The 17641-nt window shown below is 45.0% G+C and overlaps 1 protein-coding gene across 13 annotated transcripts in view; it reads left to right on the top strand.

Moving 5' to 3' along the window:
* AFDN (afadin, adherens junction formation factor) overlaps positions 1–17641 on the top strand; it is a 1710163-nt gene that overhangs the window by 238319 nt on the left and 1454203 nt on the right. The window lies entirely within an intron of this gene.

Raw genomic sequence — 17641 nt, 5'->3', positions numbered from 1 at the left:
GAGATGCAGGCTTTTGGGGCGCATTCACAAATGAGACTGGAACTGAAGACCCTAAAGAAGAGTTCAGAAGTGATAGAGTAAGAGTAGAATTCACTGAAAAAGGGGTAATGTTCATAGAAGGAAAGTGTGCAGATCTTCAGCATCGCTCCTGATGAGAGAATACCTGCACCAGAGGGATACTGGAAGAGGTAGATGGAGAGTATATTGTCGGTTATGTGATAGCCTTATTCGTAGTGGTCTTACGAATTCGATGAGATACTGATAAAATTGAAATGGGCACACCGGTGGGAAGAAGGAAAGAAGCTGAATCGCTAATGGACATCTTGGTGAAAGTGCTTTCTTTTTTACATGAAAGACTGTATTACGGACATATTCAAGGGTGATAAGGAATTTTCCTTCAGAGAAGTAAAATCTTAATTTTAAAAAGCTTAATCAGACAGTATGTAAGGAAACAACAAATAAAAGGCTTTGCTCCTAGACTAAATAATAAGAAAACATGATAAAGAACTTCTTTCCTTTTCAACCTTCTGTTTGAATTTGAAGGAAAGCCACATACTAGTGAATCAGTGGAAGAAATCAGAATGGCCCTCAAGGTTGAAAATGCTGTAGAATGGCAATCTATGGAGGGTGGGCTAGGGCTTGTAGTTAGATGACCTTAGGGAGCAATGGATGAAACTAAAGCGACTCTTGAGGAGGGTATGGTGGGATAAAAAGTTACTGGTATCCAAAAGCTTGTTAAAATAGAATGCAGTGCCATGGTAGAGTTGGGAGAAATTATGCTATAGCTACTAGGGTGACATTTAACACATCATGGAGAGCGTTTGTGGAGATTCTCTGAAGTGTCCCTCTTGCATGGGTGCTTGGAAGGGACAAGAGGAAGATAGAGGAAAGAGGTACACCAAGGGCACAAGGGGTACATTTCACTTGAAAAATATAGGCATTATACTGTTACTCCGGAATCACATGGTGAGGACTGGGTACTCGGGCATCATTTGAAAAGTTAGATGGTAGGAATAAGATTACTGAAGGTAAGAGTTAAGGCATCCAAGCAAGAGGGTGATAATTTTAACTTTATTGAAGAACTTAAGGGATGGGAATATATGTATACCAAAAACTCATTTTCTCAGATGAGACAAGATAAAACTGAAATCTAAATGTTTCTCAGTTCAATACTTTTCATCAAATGGGGGAGGCAAAATATCTAGGATGACTACATAGCCGAGGATGATGAGAAGGAGATACTTCATAGTTACAGGGAAGGTCTGTGGAGTACCAATGACTGTGGCCGAAATACACAACACCAATTCAATCCTAGTCTGACTTCTTGGTCATCTTTTTGGAATTTTTGAGCTAGAATGCTGAGGACACAAACGTCATACAATGAGGGTTATCACCATGGTGAGACCAAGAGATATCAACATTTTGAATAAAGCCTCCCAGGTAGCCAGAGTGGTCTCAGAAAAAAGGCAGAGTGCATTTTAATCAAACATTAAAGTTCATGGACATGTGGCGAAAAATGCACCCTGAAGAGAGAAATTAACGTCCTTCTTTCATGTACACAGAACTTGCACACCAATATTTTATATATTTATTTCAGTGGATGCAGTGATGGATACAATAAGAGCAGAAATAGATAATGTTACTGTGTCAGGTCACACGTGAAACTAGAGAGATAAACTTTGGACCTCGGCACCCAGGGAGTGGGCACCGTTTAATGATGCATGTGTAAAGACTAAGGGTCTGATTTAGCGTTTGGCAGATGCACTTACTCCCTCACAAAGGTGACAGATATACCGTCCGATTCGAAAATAGACTTAGGAAATTGTAAATACGGCAGACGAGATATCCATCACATTTGTGACGGAGTAACCAGTCCACCAAACTTTAAATCGGGCTCTTAGTTGCTACGGCTGAAATAAATCAAGAGTAAATTATACTGTAAGCTCAGTAACACAAAAGAGGTCCCACTGGCGGAGGTGTGGGACACCTTGAAGGCAAAATGTAATGGCATAGTAATCCCAATACTAAAGAACATGAAATGAGTGATACCTCTACAGCTGAAGAGTGAGCTAGTAGAGTTGATAGAAAAATGTTAGAAAACAGGTGATACGCAGGATCAATGCAGATTAAAAGGGATAAAGGGACATTGATTGTATCACAACACATTGTATATGAATCTAGTAATAAAGCATATAAGATTTTGGCAGATAACTGAGGGTGTGTAAGCTGAAAGTTCAAATAGGAGTGCTGCAGTACAATGTAAGAGGGGTCATAAGATCCAAAACAGGTTCCTTTAAAACCATTTAATCAAGCATGGTGCACTGTGGAGCAATTGGAGTTCCAAGTGGAACTATTGAAAGGAACAAGTATGTCACAGACAAAGGAGGAGTTAGATGGATCCATAAAAAAAGGTGAAAAGCTTCAAAAGATCAAATCGTTAAAAGTGAGCAAGGCACCAGGGCCAGGTAGATTCACTGGCCTATTTTTATTAAAAACACAATATTGATAGAGCTGGTGGAAAGCCTATTCAAATCGTTTTTAGTAATGGGTGAAGTGACAAAAACAGTGTCCAAAACTACTATCACAGTCATTACCAAGCCAGGAAAGGATCCAAGTAATTAGGCCTCATACAAACCAATTGTCTTGATTCACTTAGATGTCAGATTATTCACCGTAGTCGAGGTATTTGCCACAAGACTTGAGAAGTTCCTGCCATATCTGGTGGAAACATATCATGTCCGAGTTGTGCAGGAATACCAGCCTTATGACAAGAATAGGAAAAATAAGCATCTAATGTATCTGAGTACGGTAAAGGGAAGACAGCCACATGATCCCGCTGCCAGCTGAAAAACATTCCACAGGTTTGATTTGAAATATGTGCACAGACGTTTGATTAAAGTAGGAATGGGGCAAAATATGTGAAAATGGATTATGGACACATATTCTTTTCCTAGAGCCAGATAAATGTCACTCATGGATTATTTCAGCTCCCTAGAGGTATGAGACAAGTGTGTCCACTGTCACCAGTATATAGGGTTAGTAGTAGAACCATTAGTGACTTAAGACTAAGGAGAATACAGACATAGCTGGGATAGTGCTTACAATTGAGGTATGCAAGGTGAGCATTTTCGCTGATGACTTGATTGTGACCACTGGGAAACCTCAGAAATCACTCCCAGCCCTACTGGTTGGGGTTAATACCATTTAGACAGTGCCATGCTTTAAAATAAACATGGAAACCTGCCCTACAGCGTGTTTAGACATAATTTGTACAAGTTAAAAAATAATTAAATAAGCATCTGAAAAATGATGTCATGATAGACATAATAAACAAGTGTAGGAAAGCTTATAAAGTTTTCAAGAAGAGGAATTGATGCATACCTTTGAGGAATTAAAAAAATTATGCCAAAGGTAGAGGTTCAGAATGCTCCTGTAAAAGTTGTCCAGAGTCGATTGTACCTCCACGGAAGTCCCAAACTGCAAAATAACACTTCAAGAATGAAATACCCACTGCAAGGGGATCTTTTTGTACGACCAAACGCCTGGAGAACCAGTTATAGAACGAATACAGGACAAAATGCTGTTAGAAGTAGTGGCTATTTTCAGCATTACACAGAAGCAAACTTCTGCAAAATAATTGCAGACCTTAAAAGTGAGAAGGCTCCTGGCCTAATCTCTTGCCAGTGTGTTGTTGAACGGTGACTGTACCTGTTGGAGATGACTACTAATGAAACCCTTCATCTACATCATGTTTATCATTTTTCCCCCTTCCCCATATTCAAAAAGGGAACCCACTGGAAGTCAAATGCTCATTAGCATGTTCCACAACTAAACCCTTTATTCCCAGTTAATTTGAAACAATCTGAACATCTGGTTAAATGGTGAAGCTATATCTCTGTGCCAACATGATTTGAGGGCGAGTCTAAGAACAGTCGGAAAGGACTTCCTCATCAATGCCAATGTTAACGAATAAATAGAATAAAATAGATAAGCATTTGGAGAGGATATTTTTAGTTTTCACATCTATCTTCCATCGAATAACAAGAACCCAGGTGGCAAACTGGCAGACGTTTTCATGAACAAACAGTTTCTGACATTGTTCGAAGAAGTGTCTGCAATGGTCTAGGCACTGTAAGTCCACTACAGTCAAGTTACATAAACATTTCACTTGAGAGGAGGGAAAAAGGTATGTGTATTGGCCTCAATGCTGCTTCTGCCATAAATAACAAATAAATGAGGCAAGTTGCAAGAATAAGAAATGACATCTGATTTGCAGATAAAAGGCGGAGAAAGCGTTCTTGGCCACAAAAGAGCTAAAAGGTGAAGAAAGTTAAATTTGCCACTGTGTTGGAAAGGGCACTAATGAAAGGAAAAGTGTCATTAGTGGATCTCCATTGATTGCCAAAAAGACAATTGACTGAAAGCAACAAAGCAAATCAAGCTGACTTCTCAGTGAAGTTCAGAAGTAGTTAATTCTTTTTGGAGTGGTGCTGTGGAGATTTACAAAAAGGTGAAGGTACTGGAAAAATGCAAAGAAGATTTATGGGAAATAGTTTGCAATTTCCCAAATCATTTCCATATGCTGTTTAAAATGTGAATGGGGAAATACACTGCTGTAGATAGTGATAAGAAAGTCATACCTAAACATTGTCTGAAATAGGTCTCGTCTGCCTTGGTTGGGAGGAATGCACTGGAATGGCACAATCTAAACATTTTTAAAGAACACCAAAAAGGAAGCAGGTAATGTTGGGGTTCTGTATGCCTTGTTTCAGCAGTGACATCCATGCTCTCCAAAGCTACAAGGAAATAATTGGTGGGTAAATGTTTGAGGAAAATGTAAAACTGTAATGCAGTTCAGTATATCGAAGGCTGTGCACCCACTGCGTGGGGCGCCCTGAGTGTTATGTAAGTGTGTGCACATACTTAAAATACCTGAGGTGGAAGAAAAACAGCTATTTTACTGTGCCCGCATGCATCCAGTCCCTCATCTGGCAGACTGTAAAGAACCCCAACACCTATCCAAGGTCCTTCGATAGGATTTTACACCACAAAATCCCTGTTCAGGTCTTTCTGAGGTATTGGAGCATGCCATCCACATATAGCAAGACCACATGCTCTGTCGCGCAGTGGAATACCCTTTTTTTGCCCCTCTGTACATGACATACTCGCAGATGGTTCAACTGCTGATGTAAAAAGCATTGGTGAGATGGGACAGCCCTGCCAGGACTTGCAATAGACCATGAAGGAGTCCAAGATGCACTGGCCCATGCATACTATCATCTGTGTGTTTGCATACAATTAAGCAATCGATTTTTTTCAGCCCTCACTCAGAGACATGCCCATTATTACCGTCATTAAATAATTCCTCCGTAGAGTGTCAAACACCTTTTGTATACCAATTGATAAAACCATTGCCTCAGGGATTTGACACAGGGGAAGGACTCATCAAGGCCACAATAAAGTGCATTTTAATATAGGAGGTCTTGTGTTGCAGGATAAAACCCATTATGATTCTCATGTACCAGAGTATGCAGGTGGGACAGAAACCTATTAGCCAGTATCTTAATAAGGATCTTATAGACTGGATTTAACATGGAAGGAGGCTGGTAGACTGCCACATAGTTGAAGTCACCTGAATAATGGGAGCAGAGACTCAAGGTCTCTCTGATCATGCCTGGCGGAGACCCACAGTCCAGCACTTTTATATGCATTTCATCTAGTTGAGGTATGAGGAGGGAAGCATAGGTTTTATAAAATTCTACCAGTGGGCCATCCATGTTGGGAGTCTTAGCCTGTGCCAGTACTTTAATTGCCTCCCTGGTTTTGGGTTTGCAAATGGGTGCACCAGGCATACCACTGCCGTCCTCAGTCAACTGTAGCGACTCTGCTCTGCCGAGAAGGCATCAAGCATCTCCCCAGGAGTGGGGTTGTGTTAACCACGTAGCTCTCTGTAATGGCACATGCATATGTCATGAATATCTTGTTGAGGTTAAGCTATTTCCTCCATCAGTCTGGCGATCTGAGTGATGGGTGTCCCCTAACCTCACTGCGAACCAACCAGGAGTGGTCTGCCTGCCCAGCCCAGCTCAGATTGTGCAGAAGTCAGATATTCACACCAAATCAGGATTGGATTCTTTCTACCATAGATGTTTTTTTCTGTTCCAATTGGAAAGCAGGCAGAACCTGGGGGTGATCTGGTGCCTCCCTCTCCATTGAATGGATGCTGTACTCCAGTGAGTGTAGATCTGCCTGGACTGATTTCTGAACCCCTACCTCCTGAGGCAGTGCCCTGAGACCACTATTTTGAAAGCATCCCACTCAATATTGGTGAGTTTTGTTGTGTGTTTATTAATGCAAGAGTATTTTCCTATCCTCTCTGCTAAGTGATCTCTGAAAGTAGGTTTATGTAAGGAATTTACTAGTAGTTGCCAGGTGGGAATGTGCAATGTTTGATTGCCTCACTTGATAGCCATAAGCAGTTGATTATGGTCTGAGAGCGTACAGCTCAGGTACTCTGTGTGCAAACAGTGTGGTGATCCCTAAGGAACATACTAGCTTGTCCAGGCAGACATGTACATCATAAACCGGGGAGTAAAAGGGTTATTTGTTACATTCCTCAACTGGCATGTGTCATGGATGCCCCAATGAACCAGCATCTCCCTGAAGCCCACCACCAACCTGACTTTTGAGGACTGTGCAAGGGGAGGGACCAATCCTCCCTCTCCCATTGGTAACCCTCCTACGCGGTTCAGCTCTACCTTTCAGATCCTGCAGTGGTGGGATAGAAGGCGCACAAGGATCCACACCCAGCTGCATAGGTGGCCTCAGCCATCCATCTGTTTCCACATCTATTCCTCCACCCAATTCTCAAGGCATGGTGATGCACTGCAGGGTGCAGGTTCTCTGTGGCCGACCAGAGCGCTGCTCAGGGGGAAGGGCTCCCAGGACCCTAAGACACTACCTAGATTTGTGTGCAGCTCACCATTACCCATGTCTCTATGCATGGTTACGGTAGCCCCCCCTGTAGGTAAGTACCATCTTGCCTGGCATGTTACCCCCATATTTCACTGTATATATGTTGTTTTAGTCTGTGTGTCACTGGGACCCTGCCAGCCAGGGCCCCAGTGCTCATAAGTGTGCCCTGTATGTGTTCCCTGTGTGATGACTAACTGTCTCACTGAGGCTCTGCTAACCAGAACCTCAGTGGTTATGCTCTCTCTGCTTTCTGAATTGTCACTAACAGGCTAGTGACCAATTTCACCAATTCACATTAGCATACTGGAACACCCTTATAATTCCCTAGTATATGGTACTGAGGTACCCAGAGTATTGGGGTTCCAGAAGATCCCTATGGGCTGCAGCATTTCTTTTGCCACCCATAGGGAGCTCTGACAATCCTTACACAGGCCTGCCACTGCAGCCTGAGTGAAATAACGTCCACGTTATTTCACAGCCATTTACCACTGCGCTTAAGTAACTTATAAGACACCTATATGTCTAACCTTCACCTGGTGAAGGTTGGGTGCAAAGTTACTTAGTGTGTGGGCACCCTGGCACTAGCCAAGGTGCCCCCACATCGTTCATGGCAAATTCCCCGGACTTTGTGAGTGCGAGGACACCATTTCACGCGTGCACTATACATAGGTCACTACCGATGTATAGCGTCACAATGGTAACTCCGAACATGGCCATGTAACATGTCTAAGATCATGGAATTGTCACCCCAATGCCATTCTGGCATTGGGGAGACAATTCCATGATCCCCCGAGTCTCTAGCACAGACCCGGGTACTGCCAAACTGCCTTTCCCAGGGTTTCACTGCAGCTGCTGCTGCTGCCAACCCCTCAGACAGGTTTCTGCCCTCCTGGGGTCCAGCCAGGCCTGGCCCAGGAAGGCAGACAAAGGACTTCCTCAGAGAGAGGGTGTTACATCCTCTCCCTTTGGAAAAAGGTGTTGGGGCTGGGGAGGAGTAGCCTCCCCCAGCCTCTGGAAATGCTTTGATGGGCACAGATGGTGCCCATCTCTGCATAAGCCAGTCTACACCGGTTCAGGGATCCCCCAGCCCTGCCCTGGCACGAAACTGGACAAAGGAAAGGGGAGTGACCACTCCCCTGACCTGCACCTTCCAGAGGAGGTGCCCAGAGCTCCTCCAGCGTGCCCCAGACCTCTGCCATCTTGGATTCAGAGGTGTGCTGGCACACTGGACTGCTCTGAGTGGCTAGGGCCAGCAGGTGACGTCAGAGACTCCTTCTGATAGGCTCTTACCTGTGTTGCTAGCCTATCCTCCTTCCTAGGTAGCCAAACCTCCTTTTCTGGCTATTTAGGGTCTCTGCTTTGGGGAATTCTTCAGATACCGAATGCAAGAGCTCATCAGAGTTCCTCTGCATCTCCCTCTTCACCTTCTGCCAAAGGATCGACCGCTGACTGCTCAGGACGCCTGCAAAACCACAACAAAGTAGCAAAGACGACTACTGCAACCTTGTATCGCTTCATCCTGCCGGCTTTCTCGACTGTTTCCTGGTGGTGCATGCTCTGGGGATAGCCTGCCTCCTTTCTGCACCAGGAGGTCTGAAGAAATCTCCAGTGGGACGACGGAATCCTCCCCCTGCAACCGCAGGCAACGAAAGGCTGCATCACCGGTCCTCTGGGTCCGCTCTCAGCACGACGAGCGTGGTCCCTGGAACTCAGCAACTCTGTCCAAGTGACTCCCACAGTCCAGTGACTCTTCAGTCCAAGTTTGGTGGAGGTAAGTCCTTGCCTCCCCACGCTAGACTGCATTGCTGGGTACCGCGTTATTTGCAGCTGCTCCGGCTCCTGTGCACTCTTCCAGGATTTCCTTTGTGCACAGCCAAGCCTGGGTCCCCGACACTCTAACCTGCAGTGTACAACCTTCTGAGTTGTCCTCTGGCATCGTGGGACTCCCTTTTGTGTCTTCAGGTGGACTCCGGTTCACTCCTCTTCCAAGTGCCTGTTCCGGTACTTCTGCGGTGCTTCCTGCTTCTGTGAGGGCTCCCTGACTTGCTGGGTGCCCCCTCTGTCTCCTCATCCAAGTGGTGACATCCTGGTCCCTCCTGGGCCACAGCAGCATCCAAAAACCCTAACCGTGACCCTTGCAGCTAGCAAGGTTTGTTTGCGGTCTTTCTGCAAGCTTCTTCATGACGTGGGACATCCGTCCTCCAAAGGGAAAGTTCCTAGTCCTCTTCGTTCTTGCAGAAACCAAAGCTTCTTCCATCCGGTGGCAGCTTCTTTGCACCCTCAGCTGGCATTTCCTGGGCACCTGCCCACTCTCGACATTGTCGCGACTCTTGGACTTGGTCCCCTTGTTTCACAGGTACTCCGGTCCGGAAATCCACTGTTGTTGCTTTGCTGGTGTTGTTCTTCCTTGCAGAAAACCCCTATCACGACTTCTGTGCTCTCTGGGGGTTATAGGTGCACTTTACACCTACTTTTCAGGGTCTTGGGGTGGGCTATTTTTCTAACCCTCACTGTTTTCTTACAGTCCCAGCAACCCTCTACAAGCTCACATAGGTTTGGGGTCCATGCGTGGTTCGCATTCCACTTTTGGAGTATATGGTTTGTGTTACCCCTATACCTATGTGCTCCTATTGCAATCTACTGTAACTTTACATTGCTTACATTACTTCCTTTTGCTATTACTGCATATTTTTGGTATTGTGTACATATATCTTGTGTATATTTGGCATCCTCATACTGAGGGTACTCACTGAGATACTTTTGGCATATTGTCATAAAAAATAAAGTACCTTTATTTTTAGTATATCTGTGTATTGTGTTTTCTTATGATATTGTGCATATGACACCAGTGGTATAGTAGGAGCTTTGCATGTCTCCTAGTTCAGCCTAAGCTGCTCTGCTATAGCTACCTTTTCTATCAGCCTAAGTTGCTAGAAACACCTCTTCTGCACTAATAAGGGATAACTGGACCTGGTACAGAGTGTAAGTACCCCTTGGTACCCACTACAAGACAGTCTAGCCTCCCCCCCCCCCCCCCAAAACCCCTCCCCCTGATACCACAGCTGCAACTGCATCGCCACACAGCATGGGGCCTCTCTGCTTCTCTGTGCCTCTTGATCTCCCAGTGTCAGCTGCCTGAAGGGTGATCACGGCAGGCCTTTTCCTGTACACTCTCAGGTTCCACTCCATATAGCTGCTGTTTCCAGGGAGCAGTGAGCTTGTCCCTCGGCGATCCAGGCATTGTCTGCCTGACCAGCGGCATCTGTACTCCATGCCTCCTGGCCCCCAAACCTGTTGCTCTTGCTACATATAGGCTAGTGCTAAGCTGCAGCACCTCCTAACACGGTAGTGGCTTTCCCATTGCCGCCAAAGCTTGCTAATGTTATAAGCCTCCTGCTGTCTGCGCACTACTCTTGAATGTTTGTGGCCACTCCTGGGGGTGATTTTAGGAGTTTGTGGGCCTACAGCCGTGCAGGTACCAAAGGCAGCAGCAGCTTGGATAGTAGAGGGTGTCAATCCTCACCATTTCCTCCATTCTCTCTCCACATTGGTGCCATCTTGTCCCAGCGGCAAGGGAAACCCCTGGCCCTGCCTGTGCTGCAGCTCCTCACCGCTAAGTACACAGAATGCCTCCTGGAGGTAAGAACAGCATTTGGATTGATCCCAGGCAGCTCTGGACTCTGCTGATTGACAGGGACTGGAGGTGGCAGCAGCAGAACTAAAGGAATTCAGCCATGTTGGTTCATGGCCGGCAACCCATACCCATACGGTTACGCATTATATGTTAAGAGTGAGCAGTTGGGAGAAACGTAGTCGGGATATAAAACTGAACAAATTGATTGGGGTTGTTTGTACTAACAAGACTTTATTAATGCCCAGAAGAGCCCTTCTTTACAATCTTTGAATAACAGATTGAGAAACAGACAATTATTATCTAAAACCATGACTTAAATGTCCGCTCCTCTATAGTAGCACAACATTTTCCACTTACCTGCCTTTCGCAAGTAAAAATCAGATTCCAGAAAAATGTGATGCATAAGCACATTAAGTTGTTTGAAATAAAACCACTGACACTTCACCCAATAACAGTTGGCATGAAGGGAACCTGTGGCACATGCATAACAGTTACCATATCCCTCCAGGTTTTCTATTTCACTTTTGTGGATGACTGCTAATGAGTTTCTAAATGGTCAGTTGAATACAGGGATATCCTTACTCGTCAAACTCAAAAGTGACAGGTCCCCGTCCCAAAAGTGACGTCCTCATTGACTGAGACCCCTCCCTAGTACTGACGTAGGTGTAGGTGGGTTAAGTAGGTTGTGGCATCATCTGGACACGTGTTGGTCTTGTGCCTGGATCCTTGCCATTGTGTCTAGGGCTATGGGATATGCAAAGTTGTAGCCCTAGTGGTGTGCACAGTGTTTCTGAGTCTGAGGGCATGCCTGTAGGAGTGTACCATCTTTCTTGGCATGTTACCCCCAATTTCTTCCTGTTTGTCAGTGGGTTTTGCCCGTCTCACTGGGATCCTGGTAGCCAGGACCCCAGTGCCCATAGTTTGTTGCCTATGTGTGTTGTCAGTATGCTTAACTGTGTCACTGAAGTTGTGCTAACCAGAACTCCAGTGCTTATGCTCTCCTTACTTACCAAATTTGTCACTACTGTTTACTGACTGCATATTCCAATTCTTATTAGCACCATGGACCCCCCTTATAAGTCCCTAGTATATGGTACCTAGGTACCTAGGACATTGGGGTTTCAGGAGGTCCTTAAGGGCTGCAGCATTTCTTTTGCCACCCGTAAGCAGCTCATACAAACCTTTCTTCAGGACTGCCATTGCAGCCTGAGTGAAATAGTGCACACACTATTTCACAGCCATTTTACACTGCACTAAGTAACTTATAAGTCGCCTATATGTCTAACCTTCATTTATTGAATGTGAGGGCACCCTTGCACTAGCAAAGGTGCCCCCACGTTGCCCAGGGCCAATTCCCCAGACTTCGTGATTGCGGGGATACCCTTATAAATGTGCACTACATATATGTAACTTCACAATGGTAACTCCGAATATGGACATGTGAGGAGTCTTAAAATCATGGAATTGTCTCCTCCCCCCCCCCCCCCCCCCCCAATTCAAATCTGGTATTGGTGGGCCAATCCCATGCACCAGGGGGCTCCACCACTGACCCCCAGTACTGCCAAACCAGCTCTCTGAGGTTTCCACTGCAGCCCCAACTGCTGCCACATCAGAGACAGGTTTCTGCCCTCCTGGGGACTGAGGAGCTCAATCCCAGGAAGGCAGAACAACGCAGAGGAGGGTGTTACACCTGCTTCCTTTGGAAATAGGTGTGTCAGGCTTGGGAGGGGTAGCCTCCCAGAGCCTCTGGAAATGCTTTGAAAGGCACAAACGGTGCCCTCCTTGCATAATCCAGTCTACACCGGTTCAGAGACCCCCAGTCCCTGCTCTGGCACGAAACTGGACAAAGGTAAGGGGAGTGACCACTCCCTTGTCCATCACCACCCAAGTGGTGGTGCCCAGAGCGCCTCTAGAGTGTCCCTAGCATTAGCCATCTTGGATTCCAAGGTGTGGGGACCCTCTGGAGACCTCTGAGTGGCCAGTGCCAGCAGGTGACGTCAGAGACCCCTCCTGATAGGTGCATACCTGGGTTGATAGCCAATCCCCCCTCTCATGGCTATTTAGGGTCTCTCCTCTGGGTGTTTCCTCAGATTTGGTTTGCAAGATTCCTCCAGTATTCCTCTGCATCAGCTTCTGACAGTCTGATCAACCACAGACTGCTCCACGAACTGCTGTAACTGCAACAAAGTATCCAGGACTACTCCTGTGACCTGCAACTTCAGCTCCAGCCAGCATTTGCAACAGTTTCTAAGGTATGCACGCTCTGAGGACTGCCTGTCTTCACCCTTCACCAAAAGAACCGAAGGAATCTCCCGTGGAGTGACAGAGTCACTTCCCTGCTTCTGCAGGCACCCTTCTGCAATGACAACCGGTACTCTGGGACTCCTCTCCTGATGACAAGCATGCTCCCTGGAACACAGGTGGTGGACCAAAGAGACCCAGACTGTCAAAAGGTCCAGCTGTCCAAATTTGGTGGAGGTAAGAGCTTGCCTCCCCGTGCTGTGACAGTACCCCTGTGCACTGCGTCTTCTGCAGCTCCTTGGGGTTTTGTGCACTTCTTCCAGAAGTTCTTTATGCACAGTGTAGCCCAGGCCCCCAGCACTCCATCCTGCAAAGCGCAGCTCTCTTAGTTTTCTCCAGCAGCGTGGGACCTTCCAGTGAAGTCCTGTGACAACCACACTTTGCATCTTCTTTGTCTCCCTGTTCTGGGACTTCCGTGGGTGCTACCTGGTCTTCTGAGGGCTCTCTGAAGTGCTGAGAGACCCCTATGTCTCCTCAGTCCGAGTTGAGACCCCCAGGTCCCTCCTGGGTCCAGGCAGCTCCTTTTTGACACAAACCGTATACTTGGTTGAACCACTGCTTGTTGGTAGAATTTAGCGACACAAACAGCCTGCATCCAACAACTCGACGTGGAACATCTCCTGCACCATGTGGGAACCTGCAGCCATCTTCTTTGGTGCTCTTCTGTACTTTTCTTCTGACCGGAGAATCCACTTTTGCACCTTCTTCTAGTTGGCAGGGGCTCCTTTCCTTCCTGGGACTCTTCATCGACTTCTGGACTTGGTCTCCTCTCTCCACAGATCTTCAGGTCCAGGAATCCATTGTTTGTTGCTTGTAGTCTTGCTTGGTTCTTGCAAAATCCTTTATCACGGCTTGTAGTGTGTCCTGAGTAAACTCGCTGTACTTTACTCCTGCATTCCTGGGCTTTGGGGTAGGGTACTTTACTTACCTTTGGTGTTTTCCTACACTCCCAGTGCCCTTCTACACACTACACCTGCCTAGGGGGGAATTAGTGATTTGCATTCCTCTATTTTAGTATATGGTTTGTGTTGCCCCTTGACCCATTGCAATCTTATGTATTTTCTACTGTTTGCACTATTCTATGACTGTTTACTTAGCTGATTGTGGTTACTAGTGTATATATTGTGTATAATACTTACTTCCAGAAGGAGGATTACCTCTAACATATTTTTGGCCTTGTGTCGCTAAAATAAAGTACCTTTATTTTTGGTAACACTGAGTATTGTCTTTTATTGTGTATAAGTACTGTGTCTTTTTGGTAAAATGCCATTTCTTGCAGGCCACTGCCTACGCTCCAGTTATTCCTAAGGTAGGCACTGTTATGCAGACTTTCAGAGTAAGTCAGTGTACGTTAGCTCTATATGATGCTTGTATGACTCTTTCTCTCTCCCCCCCCCCCCCCCTAATGTTACGGCTTGTGAGATTAAGCCTATCAGGAAGACTCGCGATTTCTCAATGTGAATGATTAGGTGCTTCTGTTTAGAACAGCATCAGGAATTGGCCATTGGCCATGGTAGACTCTAATGCATCAAGTGGGCAGCAGGAGAAGTCCCCACAATGCTAAACTAGTGGAAAAAAAAAGATTCACAGAAGGATTACTGCTAAATATCGACCCCTGCCATAACATCATGGTACAAGACTATGGAGGGCCAAAATATTGAAAGGTAAGTACTTATTTTGAAGTATAGATTTACCTTTCCTAAATCCACATCTGCATACCTTGAATATGTATGTACTGCAGAAATACATATATGCGGAATTTGGTATAGAAATCTAGACTTAACTGTAAACATTTCTTTTTTTTTTTTTTTTTCAACTGTGTCATCTATATTGTGTCCTATCGACATTCTCGGTAGATATTCAGGGTGCACACCCTGCAAAGGTATCCATGAGGGGCCTGTGTTTGTTTACATGGTGTATAGGAAGGAAGAGTTGTTGTTTACTGCTCAGTACTGCTTTTGAAGCATTTTTTACCTATAGAGATGAAGATGAGGAGGAATGTGAAAACAAAGTACAGCAACTCTCTACCAACAAGGCACAAACCGTTGCTCAACAGATGATGTGCCTCTAAAGTTTTAGTGTAGCCTAGCCCCTCTGGTGTTTGCTGGATTGATGGTCAGTCCTCACCTACCAGAGATTAATTTTGTGTAATTCATCCTCTTGTTCACATACTCTTCATCCACATTCAGGCAGATCAGTCCCCCGTGATAACAGCACTTTGTGGAACCCCTTTCTCATCCCCTACTGCAGGCAGCAGCATCTATTATTTGGGAGGGAGGTTTGTTTTCTGGAGGTTACGCCTACTGGAGATATGTTTGCTACTCAAACTGTGCATATTTTATGTCTGCAGGGTATTTGTGTATCTACAGAGTATGCATATGTGAAGGGTCTGTGTGTGTGTCAACAGTGTGTCTATGTAGTGTCTGTGTATTGTCTGTGTATTTCTGCAGAGGATGCATCTCTCTGCTGGAGGTCTACCACTGTGTGTATCTACAAGGGTTTTGGTGTTTGTTTACTTGATGACTGTGTACTTATGCAGGATGGTGTCTGTCTGTGCAGGGGGGGGGTGTTACAGTGCTCGTCTTTGCAGGAAGTATGTGTGGTTGAATGTCTGTATGAGGTGTGGGTCTGTACAGTCTGTTCCTGTGACTGTCCCGTAGCTATGCAGGGGAATGTGTTTCTGTGCCAGGATAGTGTGTCTTAGCAGTGAGTTGCGTTTTGTGCCGTGGCTTAGACAATAAGGGAGGAACTACTTTTGAAAAAAGCTGGAAAAGGGATTACAGAATTATGAAATCTGAGCTATAAGACATCAGAATGAACACATTTTTTGCACACAATTGGACTGACAACTGGTGAAGGGGAAAGTAACATCATTGAAGGGGATAAAATCAGGGTAGACACAAAAGGCCCAATATCAGGTTCTGAATCAAAGCAGTCTGTTTGATAAAGGCCAACCACTAGGAAAGTCAAGATGGTGAATTGTAGATCAGTTTGTTTTAACTGCTCCCAGTGCATCTACTTAATTTAAAAGAAAAAAATAAAAAAAAACAGTCCTGCTGCTCCAGGTCGTCAGATGTGGAGTGATAAATCTGACTGCTTCTTTGAGGTAGTGAATAACTCGCTCGAAGAAAATTAAATGTATGGCATGTAGTTTACATGCCAAATTCACATGTGCTCCAGTTAACACACTGCTCAGAATGAATATCATGCAGTGAGTTTCATGTTTGCCCCTGTTCAAAGACACACTGCCATGCCAATTATTCACCATCCCCAATTAATTGATCTTTAATTACATGTACCATTGTTTTATATGGATAGGAATCACTACTGAGGCTGGTACACTACTTTAGAGTAGTCTGCTGATATTTTAGCAGTGTCTGGCAGCCACGAATAGTTTACGGCAGCGGTTCCCAACCTATGGTCCGGGGATCCCTGGGGGGTCCATGAAGGCGCCTCGGGTGGTCCACGACTCCTTAGAAAATTAATAATATTAATAGATTAATAAAATGTATATAAGTAAATGGCTAAATGTACAACTGAAAGTTTTAGAACGTACTGTAAATGTCAAGGAATTTGAAATTGAGGGCTAAAAATTATATTCATACCCTCCGATTGGTCCATGGGGAGCAGCATTTTATTTTTAAATTGAATAAAATGTGTTATCATTTGTGTATGTGTTTGATGAATTAATGTTTCTGTTTTTTTTGTGTATTGTTTTGCGTTTCAAATTATCAACAATGTTTAGGTTGGGGTCCCTGTCTTCCAATAATGATTCAGTGGGGGTCCCCGGGTTCTAGTACTGATGAAGTGGGAATCCACAGAAGTCAAAAGGTTGGGAACCACTGGTGTACAACCGTTTGATATCAGCACTTAGCCTCCATTTTTTGAACAAAACTGCAGGCACCCGATGACAGCACCTCTCCAGCTCCATACAATGTCAATTTTTTTTGTTTTGACTTTAAAATGCATAGACATGCAAACTGGACACAACTTGCCTTTTAGACAAGGATGTCCAAACAGCAGTACCTGATGTTAGTTATTCAGGAGCATTTACTGTTACATCACAGTACGTTTTAGGTGAACAAGGATAATATCACTTTTCTCCGTAATAAAATCATGTTTTGCTTTGAACATTTTTTAAGCATTGCTATAGTTGGTGGTCAGTTTTATTTAGCAAATAACTATTATGTTTCCATTGCAGCCCTTATAACTGATGTAGGGATTGGGGGGACAAGGAGAAGTTTTTTTTAAAGGACAAGTAGATTTACTTTATATTTTGTCCATTGGACAAGTAGCTTTTTAAAAGATAATCCACATCCCTGGGCCAGGCCTGTTCAGACAGGTGACGGGGCCCGATGTCTGCCTCCTCACAGGGAGGAGCAGTGGAAATACGCAGACAGCCTCCCCAATGGTGTCTAACCCAAAGGGGCTTTTCACATGTGACTTTAAACAAAAAATCTATGCCTAGATGTGGGTCCCATGCTTGCTATGCCACCAGATTTAAGCTAGCCTGGCTGATGAAGGATGATACCCTGAAACCAGTCCCAGGGTGATTTTCTGGTCCAGGGAGTACCTGGCCTGGCAGTTCAGGGTGGACTGTTACCATGGACTGGTCATTTTTCGGTTAATTATTGCTATATTTCAGCTTTAAACTGATACTAATAAGTTGCAGCCAATGTCAAGAAAGTGTTACCAAGTTTAAAACTGATAAAAATAATGAAGTAATACTAT

This window comes from Pleurodeles waltl, chromosome 5 (assembly GCF_031143425.1).
Source record: "Pleurodeles waltl isolate 20211129_DDA chromosome 5, aPleWal1.hap1.20221129, whole genome shotgun sequence".
Taxonomy (NCBI): Eukaryota; Metazoa; Chordata; class Amphibia; order Caudata; family Salamandridae; genus Pleurodeles; species Pleurodeles waltl.
The sequence above is the reverse complement of the archived record's forward strand: the minus strand, read 5'-3'. Positions and strand labels throughout refer to the sequence as shown.